Raw genomic sequence first — 23,354 nt, forward strand, 5'->3', positions numbered from 1 at the left:
AATGAGCTTACATATCTCAAACACAAAAACTGATTTATGGGGTGGGAGGCACATGGGCAACTTGCCCAGAAACAAGCTGGGTGACAGAAATAAGCAAACCTGGTATGAAAACTTTGCAGTAAATTGTATATCACTCTCAGACAGGTAACCAAGTCTTGATTCCATACCTACTTAATGAATTTGTGTTAAGGATTAGACGTGTTCCTGGAAAAAGCCCTTCAATCAAATTTGAGAAATTCATCCCCACTTTGTATGTAACAGAAGTGATTGCTCTGTTTTCTGAAGATAATAGGTGCTTTGGAAAACCAACTAGAAATATTCTAATTTTTAAATCTCACCAAACTGAATTTTTTTAAGTCTGGAGTTTTCCTAAAGCATACACATGTGTATATGTTAAGGTAATACTCCGATGCCTTATTTTTATGCATATGTTTCAAAAGCAAAGATAGCAAGTTGTCATCAGAATAAGGAATATGGTCCATTTGCTCTCTATACCTAGGCTCCAAATCAAAATTTTATCAAAAAGAAGCTCTCGAATATCTATTGTTATGGAGGACCTGGTTAGATAAAAGTAGTTGGAAGTTCAGCAAGACCGCAAATTTAACAGATTTCTATTGTGTTTTTCAAAAGCTCCAGGGCAAAATTGGTTGTAGATGAAATAGTTACTTGGACAAGAAGTTGATTCACACCATAGCACTTGCTCTTAAACACCTCCTCTGTGGTCAGTGTTCAGTTGTATATAGATTTTGTTGAATTGTTATCTCTGTGGACTATTACAGTTTAAAGAAACCTCTATGGAGAAGGTTAAAGCTGCCAGAATATATGATTGGCTAGGCAGATAGATAAGATCATTTTTATTTCAAGAATTCAAAGCAAAACATAAAACTGTGACTTTTACAGCAGTAAGCAGGATGGAACTGGAAAACTAGTTGTCCCCTTCAGATTGGTGATTCTGTTCTCATAATAAGTGTGGTGGCTCTATCAAGTGTAGGGGGGCTTCTTTTTTAAGAGGACATTTTTGTTTTTCATAAGACATGACATTTTTTAGAAGACTTGATTGAGTACTTTAAAAAATACATTGTGGTTGGAAAGATAATTCACACCCACAGGATTTATTGTATATACATTTATTAAAGGAATCAGTTTCTTCTGAGCAGTGCCTAAGTCTTGGAATCAAAATTATGCATTTTGTGATAGAGCTGGAAAGGACCTTAAGAGCAGTTTATTCCAGTGCCCTTACGTTACAGTTAAAGGGATGGGGACCCGCAGTGATCCTGGTGAGCTGCTGAAGGTCACCCTGGTGGTTAGTGGCAGAGCAGATACTGCAGACTGGACTCACTCCTCATCCAGCTCCCTTGACTTAAGATTAGTAGCTGGATGGGGGAGTTAACTCTTTCTGGCCATCGGGGTGTCAGCTGTACACGAGAGCAAGTCAAGTGGCACAGAGGGACACACAGGAGGCATGTAGGTTTTCTGTCTTCCGTCCTTCACTGTCATTCACTCTGGACCAAACTGTAGTCCTCAACCCTCTTGAACTCTTGTCCTCTTCTTTAAAAAAAAAAAAAAAAAAAGATTTATTTTTGGCTGTGCTGGTCTTTGTTGTTTCACGGGCTTTTCTCTAGTTGCAGGAAGTGGGGGCAACTCTAGTTGTAGTGTGCAGGCTTCTCTTTGCGGTGGCTTCTCTTGTTGTGGAGTGCAGGCTCTCGGGCAAGAGGGCTTCAGCGACACGTGGGATCAGTACTCATGGCTCCTGGGCTTTAGAGTACCAGCTTAGTAGTTGTGGTGCACAGGCCGAGTTGCTCCGAGGCATGTGGGATCTTCCCAGACCAGGGACTGAACCTCTGTCTCCTGCATTGGCAGGTGGATTATTCAATGAGCCACTAGGGAAGCCCTGTCTTCTTCTTAATAACAGATATTTGTTATTGGTGTATTGAACTGTAATTCATCAATAATATGATCACTGAATATATCTGTCATGAAAAAGAGCAATAAAATAAAAATAATTGGTAGTATAATGTGCATTTCACTATGCTAGTGTATAAGGGTGACTTTACTGGAACACAGTAAAGAAGTCAGAAGCTTGCTTGTATGTTTATATAATGAATACATTTGGATTTAAGACAAATAAAAACATCAGAAGACCTTCCATACAGAGAGTACAAGAAAATAAAGGAGAATACACTAAAAGTAGCACTAGGATGATTATAAACCAGACATTTGTATATGATAACAGAGAGAAGAAAGTTATGGTAATTGTTGTAGGAAAAATATGCCAAGTCAAGTTATAGACAGTCAGGATGGAGAAAACGTGCAAGTGTGATATTTGACAAATAAGAGACTAAATATTATTAATATTATTCCACCAAAATCCCCACATTGCCTTACGTGACATTTTTGCCTTGTTACTAATGTGAACTCTGTGTCAAAGGACTTTGCAGACTCCCCACCATATCATCAATAAAAACAAATACAATATTTCCACAATGGAAATTATTGACAGTGCTGATGCTGCCCTTTTCAGTTTATTTTCTATTAATATTGTAGTTGATTAATTCTAGATTTAGGAGAAAGGTTATACAAAATGATTGAATTATTACTCACAGCAGCCTTGCTGTAAGCCATTGGGGTTTTGGTGGAAATTCTTTTATTTATTTATTTTTTTCATTTATTTTTATTAGTTGGAGGCTAATTACTTTACAATATTGTAGTGGTTTTTGTCATACATTGACATGAATCAGCCATCGATTTACATGTATTCCCCATCCCGATCCCCCCTCCCACCTCCCTCTCTACTCGATCCCTCTGGGTCTTCCCAGTGCACCAGGCCCGAGCACTTGTCTCATGCATCCAACCTGGGCTGATCTGTTTCACCATAGATAATATACATGCTTCAATGCTGTTCTCTCGAAACATCCCACCCTCGCCTTCTCCCACAGAGTCCAAAAGTCTGTTCTGTACATCTGTGTCTCTTTTTCTGTTTTGCATATAGGGTTATCATTACCATCTTTCTAAATTCCATATATATGTGTTAGTATGCTGTAATGTTCTTTATCTTTCTGGCTTACTTCACTCTGTATAATGGGCTCCAGCTTCATCCATCTCTTTAGAACTGATTCAAATGAATTCTTTTTAATGGCTGAGTAATATTCCATGGTGTATATGTACCACTGCTTCCTTATCCGTTCATCTGCTGATGGGCATCTAGGTTGCTTCCGTGTCCTGGCTATTATAAACAGTGCTGCGATGAACATTGGGGTGCACGTGTCTCTTTCAGATCTGGTTTCCTCTGTGTGTATGCCCAGAAGTGGGATTGCTGGGTCATATGGCAGTTCTATTTCCAGTTTTTTAAGAAATCTCTACACTGTTCTCCATAGTGGCTGTACTAGTTTGCATTCCCACCAACAGTGTAAAAGGGTTCCCTTTTCTCCACACCCTCTCCAGCATTTATTGCTTGTAGACTTTTGGATAGCAGCCATCCTGACTGGCGTGTAATGGTACCTCATTGTGGTTTTGATTTGCATTTCTCTGATAATGAGTGATGTTGAGCATCTTTTCATGTGTTTGTTAGCCATCTGTATGTCTTCTTTGGAGAAATGTCTGTTTAGTTCTTTGGCCCATTTTTTGATTGGGTCATTTATTTTTCTGGAATTGAGCTGCAGGAGTTGCTTGTATATTTTTAAGATTAATCCTTTGTCTGTTGCTTCATTTGCTATTATTTTCTCCCAATCTGAGGGCTGTCTTTTCACCTTACTTATAGTTTCCTTTCTTGTGCAAAAGCTTTGAAGTTTAATTAGGTCCCATTTGTTTATTTTTGCTTTTATTTCCAATATTCTGGGAGGTGGGTCATAGAGGATCCTGCTGTGATTTATGTCGGAGAGTGTTTTGCCTATGTTCTTCTCTAGGAGTTTTATAGTTTCTGGCCTTACATTTAGATCTTTAATCCATTTTGAGTTTATTTTTGTGTATGGTGTTAGAAAGTGTTCTAGTTTCATTCTTTTATGAACAAGTGGTTGACCAGTTTTCCCAGCACCACTTGTTAAAGAGGTTGTCTTTTTTCCATTGTATATCCTTGCCTCCTTTGTCAAAGATAAGGTGTCCATAGGTTCGTGGATTTTTCTCTGGGCTTTCTATTCTGTTCCATTGATCTATATTTCTGTCTTTGTGCCAGTACCATACTGTCTTGATGACTGTGGCTTTGTAGTAGAGCCTGAAGTCAGGCAGGTTGATTCCTCCAGTTCCATTCTTCTTTCTCAAGATTACTTTGGCTATTCGAGGTTTTTTGTATTTCCATACAAATTGTGAGATTATTTGTTCTAGTTCTGTGAAAAATACTGTTGGTAGCTTAATCGGGATTGCATTGAATCTATAGATTGCTTTGGGTAGTATAGCCATTTTGACAATATTGATTCTTCCAATCCATGAACACTGTATGTTTCTCCATCTGTTTGTGTCCTCTTTGATTTCTTTCATCAGTGTTTTATAGTTTTCTATGTATAGGTCTTTTGTTTCTTAGGTAGATATACTGCTAAGTATTTTATTCCTTTTATTGCAATGGTGAATGGTATTGTTTCCTTAATTTCTCTTTCTGTTTTCTCATTGTTAGTGTATAGGAATGCAAGGGATTTCTGTGTGTTAAGTTTATATCCTGCAACTTTACTATATTCGTTGATTAGCTCTAGTAATTTTCTGGTAAAGTCTTTAGGGTTTTCTATGTAGAGGATCATGCCATCTGCAAACAGCTAGAGTTTCACTTCTTCTTTTCCTATCTGAATTCCTTTTACTTCTTTTTCTGCTCTGACTGCTGTGGCCAAAACTTCCAAAACTATGTTGAATAGTAGTGGTGAGAGTGGGCACCCTTGTCTTGTTCCTGATTTTAGGGGAAATGCTTTCAATTTTTCACCATTGAGGGTGATGCTTGCTGTGGGTTTGTCATATATAGCTTTTATGATGTTGAGGTATGTTCCTTCTATTCCTGCTTTCTGGAGAGTTTTAATCATAAATGGGTGTTGAATTTTGTCAAAGGCTTTCTCTGCATCTATTGAGATAATCATATGGTTTTTATCTTTCCATTTGTTAATGTGGTGTATTACATTGATTGATTTGCGGATATTATAGAATCCTTGCATTCCTGGGATAAAGCCCACTTGGTCATGGTGTATGATTTTTTTAATATGTTGTTGGATTCTGTTTGCTAGAATTTTGTTAAGGATTTTTGCATCTATGTTCATCAGTGATATTGGCCTGTAGTTTTCTGTTTTTGTGGCATCTTTGTCTGGTTTTGGAATTAGGGTGATGGTGGCCTCATAGAATGAGTTTGGAAGTTTACCTTCTTCTGCAATTTTCTGGAAGAGTTTGAGTAAGATAGGTGTTAGCTCTTCTCTGAATTTTTGGTAGAATTCAGCTGTGAAGCCATCTGGTCCTGGGCTTTTGTTTCATGGAAGATTTCTGATTACAGTTTCAATTTCCTTGCTTGTGATAGGTCTGTTAAGATCTTCTATTTCTTTCTGGTTCAGTTTTGGAAAGTTATACTTTTCTAAGAATTTGTCCATTTCTTCCAAGTTGTCCACTTTATTGGCATAGAGCTGCTGGTAGTAGTCTCTTATGATCCTTTGTATTTCAGTGTTGTCTGTTGTGATCTTGCCATTTTAATTTCTAATTTTGTTAATTTGGTTCTTCTCTCTTTGTTTCTTAATGAGTCTTGCTAATGGTTTGTCAATTTTGTTTATTTTTTCAAAAAACCAGCTTTTAGCTTTGTTGATTTTTGCTATGGTCTCTTTAGTTTCTTTTGCATTTATTTCTGCCCTAATTTTTAAGATTTCTTTCCTTCTACTAACCCTGGGGTTCTTCATTTCTTCCTTCTCTAGTTGCTTTAGGTGTAGAGTTAGGTTATTTATTTGACTTTTTTCTTGTTTCTTGAGGTAAGCCTGTAATGCTATGAACCTTGCCCTTAGCACTGCTTTTACAGTGTCCCATAGGTTTTGGGCTGTTGTGTTTTCATTTTCATTCTTTTCTATGCATATTTTGATTTCTTTTTTGATTTCTTCTTTGATTTGTTGATTATTTAGAAGCGTGTTATTTAGCCTCCATATGTTTGAATTTTTAATAATTTTTTCCTGTAATTGAGATCTAATCTTAATGAACTGTGGTCAGAAAAGATGACTGGAATGATTTCAGTTTTTTTGAATTTACCAAGACTAGATTTATGGCCCAGGATGTGATCTATTCTGGAGAAGGTTCTGTGTGCACTTGAGAAAAAGGTGAAGTTGATTATTTTGGGGTGAAATGTCCTATAGATATCAATTAGGTCTAGCTGGTCCATTGTGTCATTTAAAGTTTGTGTTTCCTTGTTAATTTTCTGTTTAGTTGATCTATCCATAGTTGTGAGTGGGGTATTAAAGTCTCCCACTATTATTGTGTTACTATTAATTTCCTCTTTCACACTTGTTAGCGTTTGCCGTACATATTGCGGTGCTCCTATGTTGGGTGCATATATATTTATAATTGTTATATCTTCTTCTTGGATTGATCCTTTGGTCATTATGTAGTGTCCTTCTTTGTCTCTCTTCACATCCTTTATTTGAAAGTCTATTTTATCTGATATGAGTATTGCGACTCCTGCTTTCTTTTGGTCTCTGTTTGCGTGAAATATGTTTTTCCAGCCCTTCACTTTTAGTCTGTATGTGTCCCTTGTTTTGAGGTGGGTCTCTTGTAGACAGCATATATAGGGGTCTTGTTTTTGCATCCATTCAGCCAGTCTTTGTCTTTTGGTTGGGGCATTCAACCCATTTACATTTAAGGTAATTATTGATAGGTATGGTCCCGTTGCCATTTACTTTGTTGTTTTGGGTTCACGTTTATACAACCTTTCTGCATTTCCTGTCTAGAGAAGATCCTTTAGTATTTGTTGAAGAGCTGGTTTGGTGGTGCTGAATTCTCTCAGCTTTTGCTTGTCTGTAAAGCTTTTGAATTCTCCTTCATATCTGAATGAGATCCTTGCTGGGTACAGTAATCTAGTTCGTAGGTTATTCTGTTTGATTACGTTAAATATGTTCTGCCATTCCCTTCTGGCCTGGAGGGTTTCTATTGATAGATCAGCTGTTATCCTTATGGGAATCCCTTTGTGTGTTATTTGTTGTTTCTCCCTTGCTGCTTTTAATATTTCTTCTTTGTGTTTGATCTTTGTTAATTTGATTAATATGTGTCTTGGGGTGTTTTGCCTTGGGTTTATCCTGTTTGGGACTCTCTGGGTTTCTTGGACTTGGGTGGCTATTTCCTTCCCCATTTTAGGGAAGTTTTCAGCTATTATCTCCTCGAGTATTTTCTCATGGCCTTTCTTTTTGTCTTCTTCTTCTTCTGGGACTCCTATGATTCGAATGTTGGGGCGTTTCACATTGTCCCAGAGGTCCCTGAGGTTGTCCTCATTTCTTTTAATTCTGTTTTCTTTTTTCCTCTCTGCTTCATTTCCACCATTTTATCTTCTACCTCACTTATCCTATCTTCTGTCTCCATTATTCTACTCTTGTTTCCCTCCAGAGTGTTTATCTCATTTATTGCATTATTCATTTTTAATTGACTCTTTTTTATTTCTTCTAGGTCCTTATTAAATATTTCTTGCATCTTCTCAATCTTTATCTCCAGGCTATTTATCTGTAACTCCATTTTGTTTTCAGGATTTTGGATCATTTTTATTATCATTATTCTAAATTCTTTTTCAGGTAGATTCCGTATCTCCTCCTCTTTTGTTTGGCTTGGTGGGCATTTTTCATGTTCCTTTACCTGTTGGGTATTTCTCTGCCTTTTCATCTTGTTTAGATTGCTGTGTCTGCAGTGGGATTTCTGTATTCTGGAGGTCTGTGGTTCCTTTTTAATGTGGAGGTTTCACGCAGTGGGTGGGGTTGGACGATTGGCTTGTCCAGGTTTCCTGGTTAGGGAAGCTTGCATCGGTGTTCTGGTGCATGGAACTGGATTTCTTCTCTCTGGAGTGCAATGGAGTGTCCAGTAATGAGTTTTGAGATGGGTCTATGTGTTAGGTATGACTTTGGGCAGCCTGTATGTTGATGCTCGGGGCTATGTTCCTGCATTACTGGAGAATTTGTGTGGTCTGTCTTGCTCTGAAACTTACTGGCTCTTGGGTGGTGGTTGGTTTCAGTGTAGGTATGGAGGCTTTTGGACAGTCTCTTATTACTTAATGTTCCGTGTAATCAGGAGTTTTCTGGTGTTCTCAGGTTTTGGGCTTAAGTCTCCTGCCTCTGGATTTCAGTTTTATTCTTCCAGTAGTCTCAAGACTTCTCCAACTATACAGCACTGATAATAAAGCTTCTAGGTTAATGGTGAAAAGATTCTCCCCTGTTAGGGACACCCAGAGAGGTTCACAGAGTTACATGAAAAAGAGGAGAGGGAGGAGGGAGATAGAGATGAGCAGGAGGAGAAAAAGGGGGACTCAAGAGGAGAGAGAGACAGATCTACACAGTTGTCTGTTCCCAAAGTGTTCTCTGTAGCCCAGACACCCACAAAGATTCACAGAATTGGATTGGAAAGAGAAGGGGAAAGGAAGAAATAGAGGTGTTCTGAGGTAGAAAACGGAGAGTCAAAAGTGGAAGAGAGTAATCAACACACTCCTGAGTAAAAATGGGAACTGAATATTGGATTCTTAAATGTCCAAAATTTATATCAGATACTGAAAAGGAAAGATTAAAAATCTACAGTAGAGGTTAGACTCTTAAAAATACAACATTAAAAACAAAAACACAAAAAATTTTAGAAATATATATGAAGTTCAGTTTAAAAATAGGGCTTCTTTTTTTTTCCCCCCAAGGTTATAGTGAAATGAAAATGAAAATTAAGGAGTAGTAGAGGAGTAATAGAGGACTTTAAAAGAAAATAAGAGAAAAGAAAAAAAGAAAGAAAAACAAGAAAAAAAATTTTTTTCCTAATTAAAAAAATCATAAAAATATATGAAAATGAAAGTTAAGGAGTAATGGGGGAGTAATAGGGAATTTTAAAAGAAAATAAAAGAGAAAAAATAAAAAAGAAAAGAAAAGAAATTTTTTTAATTAAAAAAAAAAAGGTAAAAATATAGCTAGGAATTTCTCTGGAGCTGTTGCGGTCACTGTGGGTTCGGTTCAGTTTCAGATAGCTCCTCGTTCCATCTTACACTTCTCAATGTCTACAGGCCTCTTCTGCTGTAGTCGGTGTTATCTACAGGGATTTTAATCTGTTGCACCGGTCCCTTCTGAAACGGTTCCCTTTGTTTATTTGGCTTCTGTTTGCCGGTCTCTTCAGTGTCTAATTTCCGCCCTGACACAGGCGGGCGGAGGTGGTCTCTTGTTCAGGTTTGCTAGTTCAGTCCTGCTGCGGGGAGGTGGGGGGAACTGCTTTCCCCGTCTACGCTGCTCAGGCTCCCGGCTGCTCTATATGGAGCGGGCCCTGTGTTGCGTGCGGTTCCAGTTTTCGGGTACTCCACAAAAGCGCGGACTCGGTTGCGCCTGCGTTTTGTGCCTTCCCCGGCCTGAGCAGCTCGGGCAGCCAGGAGCTTGACGGGCGCACGCTCCCCGGGTGCGGCGCGCTTTCTCCCCTCCGCGTCCTAGCCTAAGTTTCCGCTCGCGCCAGTCGGGTGCGTGCACCCTGTGTCTAGCCGCGACCCTCCCGGCGGATGTCGGCCATCCAGAATCTCAGGAGGTCTTTGATTAGAAACTGGAGGCCTGTTTGCAGTGCGGTAGGGGATGCCGTCTCTGGGGCCGAGTTTGCCCCTTTCCCTTCCCTCCTGCCTCCTGCCTCCGGCAGGGCTGGGCTGGTCCGCAGCCGGCTAGCTCTTCTCTGGACTTGCTCAGACCCTTTGTTCTGCGAACGGCTGGCAGTGTGTTTGGGCTGGTTAATTTTCTCTCTCTCTTTTGCTGTCCCACAGTTTGAGTTGCTATCTCACAAAAGCTCCCTCCGATTGCCCTCAGGGCATTCGGGCCCTTACCGTAAGCAATGTCGCCCCGCTCTTCTCCATTCCGCCCCCACTTGCTGGTGGCGGATGCGGGGGTCTGGGGTACTTTTCTGCTGGGAGTTGCTTTTAGGCATGTAATCTTTGGGTTTTATTTATTTTTCCTCCCAGTTAGGTTGCCCTCTGAGATTCGAAAACTTCCCCCAGACCCGCCAGTGCGAGGGTTTCCTGGTGTTTGGAAACTTCCTCTATTAAGACTCCCTTCCCGGGACGGATCTCCGTCCCTAGCTCTTCTGTCTCTCTTTTTATCTTTTATATTTTGTCCTACCTCCTTTCGAAGACAATGGGCTGCTTTTCTGGGCGCCTGATGTCCTCTGCTAGCGATCAGAAGTTGTTTTGTGGAGTTTGCTCAGGGTTCAATTGTTCTTTCAATGAATTTGTAGGGGAGAAAGTGGTCTCCCCGTCCTATTCCTCTGCCATCTTGGCTCCTCCTTGGAAATTCTTTTAAAATGCTTAGTTATGATTATGTACCAGATTCTGCAAGTTGATATTCATTACAAATTTAATTCAGGGGAGCACTGCTTGTCACTAAGTCGTGTCCAACTCTTTGCAACCCCGTGGACTGTAGCCTGCCAGTCTCCTCTGTCCATGAAATTTCCCAGGCAGGAATACTGGAGTGGGTTGTCATTTCCTTCTTCATGGACTCTTCCTGACCCAGGGATCGAACCCGAGTCTCCTGCTTGGCAGATGGATTCTTTATCCCTGAGCCACCTGGGAAGCAACAGTGCATGTTGTTTGAGATGAGCTGTGTGCTTGGTCGCTCAGTTGGGTCCGACTTTTCGTGACCCTGTGGACTGTAACCCGCCAGGATCTTCTGTCCGTGGGGATTCTCCAGGCAAGAATACTGGAGTGGGTTGCCATGCCCTCCTCCAGGGGATCTTCTCAACCCAGGGATCAAATTCATGTCTCCTGCATTGCAGATGGGTTCTTTACCATCTGAGCCACCAGGGAAGCCTGTTGTTTGAGATATTTAGGGGGAATTCTTCATCAAAACATCCCTAAGAATGAATAGAACTCCCCTCTCTTAATGATGTGACAAACCTCAAATCCTTCCCAAAATATTCTCTAGGGGCAGTCTGGCCCTGATGAGAGTCACAGGGCTAGATAAACAAGATTGTCAGGTTCTAAAAAAATTTTTATTCATTTTTTATTAAAATATAGTTGATTTACAATGTTATGTTAGTACTTCCTACAAGGGAAAAGAATCTGAAAAAAAGTAGATATAGATAAACAAGATTTTTATGATGGCATGAGTTATTTTTCATACCCTTACCCAATCCTTACTTCTTTTAAGGGGGACCATCCCATTGTTTACTGGTCTTTGCCTTTAGTGGACCAGGATTACAAATTTCACTGCCCATCAAACTCAAGTTCATGTTCTTATCTTTCTCTCTCTCTCTCACCTTTATAAAGTGTGTATGTTAGTGGCTCCATCATGTCCAACTCTTTGCAATCCCATGGACTATAGCCGACCAGGTTCCTCTGTCCATGGGATACTGGAATGGGTGGCCATTCCTTTCTCCAGGAGATCTTCACAACCCAGGGGTCAAATTTTGGTCTCCTGCATTAGAGGCCGATTCTTTACCATCTAAGCCACCAGTGAACCCCCCAGATTTACTACTTCATTGTTTCTCTTAGGAATCTATCTTTTACTGGTGACTGTGAATGTCGACAAACTAACAAGCAAGCTGGATAATATTTTACTTCTCCCACGCCTTAACCTTGTGTAAAGGCATATCTCCAGAAAGCATTGAAGGCTTTTGTATAGAGAGGCAATGTATACAAGCACACATGTGTGTATATGCATGTATATGTATAAATGTACATGTTATATACGTCTATGTACGTGTATACATACAAAATTTCAGGCACTGAAAAATAGGAAAAGGAGGCATTATTTGATATTATGTTTTTAATGCCCTTGAAACATGCTTATGCAAGCAAAGAACTGAACTGGTCTAATATTGGAAGTTGCATCATAAAACATAGTGCTGTGAAGTATGTCCATAGCAGAGACCAAAATTTGTTACAAATGCAAATTGTGAAAGTGAAGTCGCTCAGTCATGTCCGACTGTTTGCGGTCCCATGGACTGTAGCCTACCAAGTTCCTCCATCCATGGGATTTTCCAGGCAAGAATACTAGAGTGGGTTGCCATTTCCTTCTCCAGATACAAATGCAAATAAATTGTTGTGTTAGAATTTTTTGTATTACTTTGGTTAAGTGTGTCCTGTGCTGGCACATGGGAGTTGGAGGTGGGGTTCATATGTACTGAGTGCTCAGTCATATCTGACTCTTTGTGACCCCATGGACTGTAGCCCACCAGGCTCCTCTCTGCATGGGATTTTCCAGGAAAGATTACTAAAGTTGGGTTGCCATTTCCCCCTCCAGGGGAGCTTCCCAACCCAGGGATCAAAGCCGTGTCTCCTGCATTGGCAAGCGGATTCTTTACCACTGAGCTAGAGAGGGAGAGGTATAGACAATTCTGTTGTCTTAGATGTATTTTGTCTATGCGCTGTTGCCACACCGACATCTCTTCTTGTGTAGTATATAGTAGTTGCAGAGAGACTAGAGACTTTTGAAGATTGCCCACATACACAACTTATGAGAGAGTATGGGATCCCAGAAGCAAGGAGGAAATTGAGAGTGGAACTCAAATTTTCTTACTTTTACTGGTTTGTTTCCTAGACCATAACACAAGACCTGCTCTTGGGAACTGAGTTATTAGAAAATGTCATTTCAGTGTTAGCTACTGCAAGCATCTTGAATTTGCCAAATTGTAAGGAAGATATTTTTTTCTTAGATTAAATTCCGTGGTGAGTTCCTCTAAGATGTCTTTTGTACCATTGTATGTCTTACTCTTTTTACTTACTCTTTTTAAAGAAAGAAAGTTTTTAATGCTAACTCTTTAACAGGTAAGATTGAAATCACAGTATGTGTATGTGTATGTGTGTGAATAACCAGTTGCTTTGACACAATCACAAGATTCTTTACATAGAAGGGCATGTTTTACCCAATCAAGAGTGGCAGATTTTGCTACAAAAGGGATGAGGGAATTGTACAAAACACAATTTGATCTATGATTATTTTGCCGTATAGTGTTCATTCTTACTGTAAGCTTCTTGGTCAATTGAATAGCCCAACATTCAAACTCAGACTGACCTCTAACTCATTTTGATCCACTTTTGTTACAATTTCTAATAAGAATCTACTGGTGCAGTGGGATTTGAGGGAAGATGAAATTGAGGGGGTTGAATTGTGGCAGTGATAAGGAAAATAAGGAGCCTCTTTCATTTGAGCAACACAAAGATCTTTATAGACAGCACAATTTTATTGGAATATCTGCCTTTTCTAGGTGTGCTTTTTACTCTTGCAGAGAACGGAGGCAAAGATTGTGAAAGTAAAGCCCTTCCTCCCCTTTGTACCTGTAATAGTGCCACACGGAAGAAAACCTTCTTTGTCAGAATAAACAGATAGAACACATTCCAATCATAGTGTCTCCTTTCGCCTTAGGACCTCAGTACTCCCCTAAACTGAAATCTAAAACACTAGAGAACCTAGTTATTAAAAGAAACACACCCAGTTAGTGTAGTCGTGTAGTAAAAGAAATTTTCAGGATACACATGAAAATGGGAAAGACAACTTTGCCGATTCAAATGAAGAACATTACACTTAATACTGCATTAGTTTCAGGAGTTCAAAGCTCACTTAGCTTGTCTTTTTTGTAACCAGTGGGGTTAAAGCTGTGACTCAAAGTTACAGGTTACTTTAAGCAGATACAAAGATTTAGATAAAAATTATAATATTGATCATAGAAAAGCGATTTCAAAATTAAAAATGTGAGCACAAATTTTTAGAAATATATCTCTAAATAAGTTTTGATTTTTCCACAGCACCCTTGGAGAGTAAATTAGTATAAGGGTAGTTTTCTCTCTCTCCCCTGCTCCAAATCAGTTTTCTCAATGCAGTAGTAAGTGTAATGTTCTTCATTTGAATTGGCAAAGTTGTCTTTCCCATTTTCATGTGTATCCTGAAAATTTCTTTTACTACACGGCTGCACTAACTGGGTGTATTTCTTTTAATAACTAGATTCTTTAGTGTTTTAGATTTCAAATATGTTTAGATGTTAGTGACATTATTGGACTAAAAGCAGTAACTACTAATGTTATTCTAGTGTTAAATATTAGAAGTACTTTACCTTCTAATATTTGTACTTTACTTTCAATTAGGAATTTTTACCATCAGAGAATGAGATTCTGTTACTGTGATGGGCTTGGCCTTCAGTTGAATGCACTGTTATGGTCTTACTTGTTATTTGTGGTCGGAGCCCAAGTTATACAGTTTATTAAATATTTTAAATATTAATTCTGCACTTACATTATCACTTTTGTGACTTCATTATAGCTAGCTAGCTTTCACTTGCTAAATTTATATATGTATATTTCTATATGTGTGTATATATATGTGCATGTATGTATGTATATATATATATATATATATATGTCACTTGCTAAAAAGTCCAGCAAATAATATTTTCAGATTTTGCAGATCAGGAAATTATGACAGCATTTAGAATAGAAATGGATTTACAAATGAATGAATTCTCGAGTAGCAGAGGTTTTTCATCTAGTACCTTAGAACTTTGATTCATCTTTAGTTTTCCCAACATGTAAATATCACATGCTGCCCAATAAGATTCCTTGAAATTACTGGCATTCATTTTATTCAGAGCACTCTACAAAACCTGATTATGGCTCTGAAAGTCCCTCTAAATTCTCCCCTTATAGATCCAGCTCTGTACTTTGTATTTCTTCCTGTCCATCTTAAGCATCAAATGAAACATGTCAGAATCAACCTGTGTTCTCTGCCCATCTCACCTCAATCTCCAGGATTCCCCAGCTCCCAATCTGGAATTTATCTTTGATGTTCCCTCTCCATCCACTCCATATCAAAGCCCTCACCCAGTCATTGATTGTTACCTCCAAAGGATGTTGCATACCTTCCTCAGTTCCTCACCCAAGTCTCAGCTTTTCCCATCCATTGTGTGGAAAGCTACAGGGATTTTATAACCAGTCCCCTGGCATCCATGTCACTCCCCTTCCAGATCCATCCTCCAGTAACATGAGAGGAGATTTGCAAGATGCAAATATGATAACTGTCACCCCTTCAGCTACACATGCTACCTAAGTGGATTGCCGTTGCTTTAAGATAAAGACCAAAATTGTGCTCCTCCAGTTTCATGTCAGTATCTCCACTCCTTCCTTCCACTTCAGCTACTTGTCTTTCTTCCAGTTGCTCTGAGTCTCTCTGCTCTCTCCCATTCTCACATCTGTAAACCAGGGACCCAAACATTGCCTAGTTCACTCTTTGTTGACTCAGCTATCAACCCAAATGGCACTTCCTCAGGTGATCCTTGTTAATGTCCTAGACTGAGCAAAATCGCCTTATGATATACACAGACACACATATGTATTTGTTTGCATGCATGTATCCATATTTATATATCCATATATAAAATATGGATTTATCTATATATATACTATAAATATAGATTTATAAATATGGATATATATTTATGTATCCAGGTGTCTCAGTTGTAAAGAATCCACCTGCCAATGCAGGAGATGTGGGTTCGATCCCTGGGTCGAGACGATCCCCTGGAGAAGGAAATGGCAACCCACTCCATATTCTTGCCTGGAAAATTCCAGAAACAGAGGAGCCTGGAGGGCTACCATCCATGGAGTCACAAAGAATTGGATCCAACTGAGCAACTGAGTTCACACACACATCCCTCATCTCAGCTAGTTGCAAATTCACATTTATTTGTGAAACTGTTTAATTCATCCCTAAGGGAGGGACCCGTCTAGTTATCTGGGTCCTTATATTCCTGGAAAATACGGCAGTGCTCACTCAGTGGAAGTACAAGAAGTCTTTGTTGAGTGAATGTTAGCTGGGCATCCTGTCTTTAACCCCCATTGTGCACATGCATACACATATATTACACACAAGCACACACCTCACATTCACCCACACATTCTAAGATAAATGTGTAAATAAATAACTTGAAGGCTATAAGACCCCATATTTTACTTTCTTTGTGACCTCTTCAAATATCACACTTCTCTTCAGTTTCTCTTTCCTTTCAGTGATTCATTCAGAGGTAACTTCACTAGTGCTACATTTGCTTATAAAATGAGGTTGGTCTATTGAATTTTTTACCAGAAAAAAAAAAAAAGACCAGGCATTTCTTTACATTATTTTCCTTGATAAATTCAGGAATTGTTAAAGGCTTTACTATACGGGGGATTTATGCTATGCTGTTTGTGCATATTTTGGCACATATTTTGTACATAAGATTGTACCACATTAGATAAAAGAAAAAGAAAATCCTTTGGAGTTTTCCTATCTATATGATTTCCATGTGGAAATAAAGAAAATGAAGGAGAACAAAGATTAAGATAATAAATAGATGAATTTGAAAGAGCAACATAAAAATCTATGTTGTAAAAGTCTGAATTTTTAAGAATTTCAAAAAGGCTTCAAGCTGTGGCAAAACTAGTTAAGGAAGACACCTATCATACTGCCTGGCACCTACTGTGTTCTGGGTACTATTCTAATTGTGCCTCAATTCAAATCACTGCATTAAAATTGAATTAGTCTTATTTTTATGTAAAACCTTCTTGAGGAGTATCTGTTAAGCCTGGGATATTTTGTCCCCAAGAAACAAGGAATTGCTCAAAAGCTGGTAGACACACATCAGAAGGACATAAGAACAAGGTTTCAGGGGTACCCACTGGCCCAACTTGCGTATCATTTGAAGATAAAAAGTATTAATGTATGTTATGGATTAGAGCACATTGAATAAGAATCCATGAGCCCATAGTGTGTGCAGATTCGGTAAATAGAAGGAAAAGCTGTTTTAAGAAGAGTACAAGCAAATGATTACAATAAAGGCTAGAACTATAAAGTCACTTTCTGCAACTACTGTTATAAGAATAATCAAAGGATAATCCACCCCCGGGTGAATGGTTGATGGGGACAGGATGGTCACACTAACTCTACATGTCAGCCCTCAGATTGCTTATTAAATACAAGGAGGGAAAGGTCCTTTTATAGGATGATAACAAGCAGATACCTGCTTATCCAAGGGACCACACTTGATGTTACCAAGAGTGGACAAACAGATGTCATTTATCTCTTGATACAATATACACATAAAGCAGGACAGTCCCCTCTGAATTTATTTTGCCAGAAGTGACTCTCCTAAATCTAACCTTATGGAAACAGTCAGACAAATCCTAATTGGTAGATGTTCTTCAATACAGATGACCTGGACACTTCGAAAAGGTCAGCGTCACTAGAAATAAGCTGGGAAAACTGTTCAGTATTAAAAGAGACTAGAAGAAAAAAAAAAAAGAGAGAGAGAGACTAGAAGAAAGGTCAGGCTTCCCAGGTGGCTCAGTAGTAAAGAACCTGTCTGCCAATGCAGGAGATGCAAGAGACATGATTTTGATCACTAGGCCAGGAAGATCCCCTGGAGGAGGGAATGGTAACCCATTCCAGTATTGCCTAGGAAATCCCACGAACAGAGGAGGCAGGCAGCTACAGTCCATGGGGCTGCACAACGTTGGACAAGCCTGAGCATGCACACATATTTCTGAAGAAATGGCAACTAAATGCAAGATATCCTTCATGATTGGATTCTGAATGAGAATAAAATAACTGTAGAGGATATATTAGGGCAATTGGAAGGAATCTAGATTTGGGTTGTAGATCATATGTAGTATTACACTCATGTTAAATCCTGTAATCCTATTGGGATCATGTAGGAGAATGTGTTTTGGGAGAGAAGATATATTTTAAAGTACTCAGCGATGAAACTTCATGGTCTCTGCCATTTTCTCTCATGTGATTTGGTAAAAAATTTGTTTTTTTTTTAATATGGGAAAGAGAAAAAAGAAGATGTGGCAAACTATTAAAAATTATTTAATCACGTTAAAGATTGTATGATATTACTGCTAATTTTCCATAGATGGTTTTCAAAATAAAAATTGGGTAAGCTATTCTGTGATTTTAAACCAGCTATACAACAGATGCAATTGTCACATTGTGTTGAAGTGAGTTAGCATGGGTGAAAGCAGTTTCATTGATCAGCTAGTCAAGTGTCCTCTTCAAGGTGCCTAAATATCTTCATTCACCATCCCATAATTATCCATAATTTATATTTACACACTTAAGAAAAAGCTATCCTTAAAAAATATGTTGTGGCAATACAGGACACAATACAGAATAGGATATGATCAGGAACTATTAGATAAAGTAGTATTTTTTCCCATTTTTCAGTTAGGTATGAGAAGTTTTCAACATGTGAAATTTTTAAGGAGTAATTGGGCAACGTGGTAATATGTTTTTTTCTTCTTCCATGTTTTTGCTTAACATTCCATGCTTGCCTGTAAAACGGAGTGTAAGGTTACTGGTGATTTTCAGTGAAAGATCCACAACATAGCAGAATGCAGTGTGCAGTGTAGAATAGATTTGGCCAAGGCCCCAGTAGGATTTAGGATCCAGTGTGATTCTCAACTGTACCTCATCTAGAAGGCAGACTAGCACTATTAGTGCTTGTGTGTTACAAACAGGTATTTAAAGCCCAATATTTTGCACGCGTGCCCAGTTGTGTCTGACTCTTTGCGACCCTGTGGACTGTACACCCAGCCAGGCTCCTTTGTCCATGAGATTTTCCCAGCAGGAATACTGGAGTGGATTGCCATTTTCTCCTCCAGGGTATCTTCCCATCCGGGGATAGAACCCATGTCTTCTGCATCTCCTGCATTGGCAGGCAAATTATTTACCAGAGTCAGCTGGGAATATCAGAACCCAATATCGTAGATTCACAAGTATCAGAAAACAGAGCTCTCTGTTTGGTCAAAAGTGAGAGTCAGTTCCATATGAAGCACAAAGTAAGAGGTTAAATTATTTAAAAGTTACAGAATTTTAATACAAAATATCTTTTCAGGAAAGTTTCGACTTGAAGGTAAATATTCAAGATATTCCTCCTATCATTTAAGTATATGATGTAGTATTTCAGGTCAGCTTCCTGTAAGAATACTTTTCTGATAACATTTAGGACTGCTTTGATATGTACCTTGCACTTATTCCGAATAAGTGGAGTAGTGCGTCTTGACATATGATGGAAAAAGAACTTCTAGATCTTCTTGTATCTTAAGATAAACCAAAGGTAAAACTATTAATAGAGCTCTTTTCCCTTATATTTCATTTGTGTCTGTGTGATCTCAGTTTTCAGTTGTGTCCAACTCTTTGTGACCCCATGGACTGTAGCCTGCCAGGCTCCTCTGTCCATGGAGTTTCCCAGACAGGAATGCTGGAGTGGATTGCCATTCCCTTCTCCAGGGGATGGACCCAGGGATTGAACCTGCATTGGCAGGTGAATTCTTTACCTCTGAGCCGCCGAAATACCATTTGATATGCTAGTTATAAATTATTATAAATTCTAACAAGCAGAAGAGATTTGAGTTTTTAAAAAATCTTAAAGAATCAGTTTCTTGATACTTCCAGTTTATACTGGCTAGAGACTAAATTTCACTATGATAAGAAACTAAACTTCAGCTTCTATTAAGACAGAATTAGGTAAAACTTGGAATTGTTTTTAATAAGGGAAAAATAGTAAATTATTTGGGGTAGAGAGTTGATTCTTAAAAGTTTGGATTATTTTCAAATAAAGGTAATAATAGCTTTAGTTATTATACCATTGACCACCCCACTCACTCCCCACCACTGCCCGCCACTCCCCACTCCAAACTGCTCATATACATTTTAGTAGTTAAGACAGTGAATAACATGTTGCTGTAAGGGGGACACATTTTTTTTTTTAACAACTCATTTAATGGCAACTGGTAATCATCAAACTAGCAATGGTTATCTTCAAAAATTATCACACTAGCTGTGCTACCATTTCTCAAAGTTGATCAGATACCTAGAGTCACAGACAATTCCCACACAAGATACGTCGTGTAAATCAGACTTGGTTTATCACCAGCATTTATAAAACCAGACCTAGGCAAAGAACTAGGTCTGGGGACACATGCATGGTCTTAATATAGTGAATGTTTAGCCTGCCCTGATTATTACAAAATCAGAACAGCGAGAATATTCGCAGAGGGGGACACATTTTTAAGACTTGAGGGCTGAGTGTAACTGAATTTTGTGATCTCATTAAACTATTAATATATGTTATTTCATATTTTTAAAAAGTTCTAATACCATGAACAATGTAAGTTAAAAGTTGTTTGAATTTACAGCAATAAGAGAAGCAAACTTCCATGTAGAATTTGGCTTTAAAAGCAAACAGCTATGTGAACAATTTGTTAGGTAATTATTAGCTGGAAGCTATTTGTACTCTGAGTTTATTGAATATACACATATGATAATAAGAATTTGCACAAATAGAACCTTTTGATAATAAATCCACGTGAGAGATCGTGCCTTGGGGGAGTAATTCTAGATATTATAAGCGTATTGAACTCCCTGCACACAGAATGCGGAACTCTTGCCCAAGTATGTAACTATTTTTCATTCATGATGCTTAATAGGTCATTTTACCCAAAGTCTCAGAAAGGATCAGTGTAACAGACAATGAAGAATGGTGGTGTTCTATTTGTATGTATTCCAAACATTGCAATCACAGAGAAAATAGCAAAGTAGAGCTCTATAACCTGTCACCAGTGGTGTGCTAAACTACACTCAAAATCACAGTTATCAGAAATAGATAAATACCTAATCATTACCTGAGAAGTCTTCTTGGCGTTTTGTATTGGAATCCCTGATTGCTTGCTTTGTGGTATCTACTCAGCTGCTTAGAAAAAGTACTTTAGCAGTAAAATAAAATATAGAAGAGATGCATTCTTTTTATGAACCTTGTACATTTATAACACTTCATGGAACTGTATACCCCTCCATCAGTTTTACTGTATGTTCACAAAATAAAATTACAATGAAGGATCCTTCCAGTTCCCTTCCCTCATTTAAGACTTTTTGTTACATTTTTATTCTCATGCAGTTATTTCATATTTTCATATTTAAATTGAATGAATCAGTGCTCAGAATCAGTCCTTTCATGGCTGTTTCCTTTTCTGAGTTATTTTGATCTATCTTGTGGATTGCTAGATTTCATTATCAAGGAGTTTATTCTAGGGGACTCATGTATACTATACTTCCTGAATTTTTGTTTGCCTGATTCTCATTCCTCACTCTGTTTGCCCTTGCCCACTTCTGATGTCTGTAGTCCACAAGTCATTTTCTAGTTTGCTTTTCATGTTTCAAGAGGGCCAGCGATGTGGAATGGCAAGAGCTGGTGGAGTGGGCAGACTGCAGTTCCATTGTGTGTCTTGTCTAAAATACCCTCTCACACCATACTTGTTCCAGTTGACTATATTTCTGGGAATCTGTTTCTGGGATTCCAGAAATAGATATCTGGAAATATTATTCCAGATAATAAAATATCTTTCTATTTTATTCTTTTGACCAATTTTTCTATTTTTTTCACCAATACCACACTGTCTCGATTACTGTATCTTTATATTAAGTCTTAAAGTTGGGTAATGTCACAGTTGTCCAGCTTTCTTTTTCTCCTTCAGTATTATGTTTATTATTCTGGATCTTTTGCCTCTTCATATAAACTTTAGAATCAGTTTGTTGATATCCACAATAAAATAACTTGCTGGGATTTTCATTGGGATTGCATTAATCTATAGACATGTTGGGAAGAACTGACATCTTAGGAATGTTGAGTCTTCCTATCTATGAACATGGAATATCTCTCCATCTATATAGTTCTTTGTTTTCTTTCATCAGAATTTTGCAGTTTTCTTCATATGTATTTTGGATATCTTTTGTTAGATTTGTGTCTGAAGTGTTTAACTGAGGAGTGCTCACTAACTCAATGGACATAAATTTGAGCAAATTCCAGGAGATCACTAGTCAAGGACAGGGAAACCTAGCATGCTATAGTCCACGGGGACGCAGAGAGTCAGATAAGACTTAGCGACTGAATAACAACAATAGAAAATACAAACTGTGGGCTTCCCAGGTGGTGCTAGTGGTAAAGAATCCGTCTGCCAGTGCAGAAGCCATAAGAGATGTGAGTTTTATCCCTGGATCAGGAAGATCCCCTGGAGGAGAAACAGCACCCCACTCCAGATTCTTGCCAGGACAATCCAATGGACAGAGGAGCCTGGCAGGCTACAGTCCATGGGGTCACAAGGAGTCAGATGTGATTGCATGAACGAATATGAACTGTATTCCGATTTTTAATTTCAAATTCTACTTTTTCATTGCTGATATATAGTCAAGCAGTTGACTTTTACAAATAATCTTGTATCCAGTGACCTTGCTATAATCACTTATTAGTTCCACGAGTTTTTTTGGCAGTTCTTTCAGATTTTCTGCATACACAATCATGTCATCTGTAAGCAATAATGATTTTATTTCTTCCTTCCTAATTTGTATACCATTTATGTCCTTTTCTTATTTTTCTGCATTAATCAGAACTTTCAGGATGATGTTGAAATGCAGTGGTGAGAAGAGACATCCTTGCCTTGTTCCTGATCTTACTGAGAAAGCACCAGGTTTCTCATTCATGTTAGCCATAGGTCTTCTGTATCTTTCTTTATCAAGTTGGGGAAGTTCTTTATTCCTGGTTTACTGATAGTTTTTATCATGAATGAGTGTTGGAGCTTGTCAGGTGCTTTTTCTGCTTCTGTAGATATGCTCGTGTGATATTTCTTTTTTCATCTGTTTATGTGATGGGTTACATTAATTGAGTTTTGAATGTTGAATCAGCCTTGCATGCACGTGATAAATCCACTTGTCTTGAAATATATTGATAATTCATTTTATACATTGTTGGATTTGATTTGCTAATATTTTATTGAATATTTTTACATCTACATTCATGAGAGATATTGTTCTGTAATTTTTATTTTATACTGGCTTTGTTTGGTATTAGTATAGTACTAGCTTCAATGGCTGAGTTAGAGATTGTTCCCTCTGCTTCTATCTTTTGAAAGAAAATGTAGAGAATTGGTATGATTTCTTCCTTTAATGTTTGGTCGAATTCACCAGTGAACCCATCTGAACCTGATACTTTCTGTTTTGTAAGGTTACTAATTATTGATACAATTTCTTTGGTGGATGTATACCTAACCTATTCACATTGTCATGTCTTGTGTGAATTTTGGCAGATTGTATTTCTCAAGGAATTGGCCTATTTCATCTAAATTATCAAATTTGTAGACATATAGTTGCTCCTAAAATTCCTTTATTATCCTTGGAATTTCCATGGGATAGGTACTG

The 23,354-nt window shown here is 38.3% G+C and overlaps 1 protein-coding gene and 1 non-coding gene across 3 annotated transcripts in view; one reads left to right on the forward strand and one right to left on the reverse strand.

The window, feature by feature from the left end:
* Positions 1-23,354, forward strand: part of CHST9 (carbohydrate sulfotransferase 9) — a 286,898-nt gene that overhangs the window by 3,284 nt on the left and 260,260 nt on the right. The gene's annotated exons all lie outside the window — the stretch shown is intronic.
* On the reverse strand, positions 20,029-20,160 carry LOC133047860 (small nucleolar RNA SNORA72). Its single transcript, XR_009690868.1, has one exon. It is a non-coding gene; the product is annotated as a small nucleolar RNA SNORA72 (small nucleolar RNA).

The sequence above is a fragment of the Dama dama genome, chromosome 27 (assembly GCF_033118175.1).
Source record: "Dama dama isolate Ldn47 chromosome 27, ASM3311817v1, whole genome shotgun sequence".
Taxonomy (NCBI): Eukaryota; Metazoa; Chordata; class Mammalia; order Artiodactyla; family Cervidae; genus Dama; species Dama dama.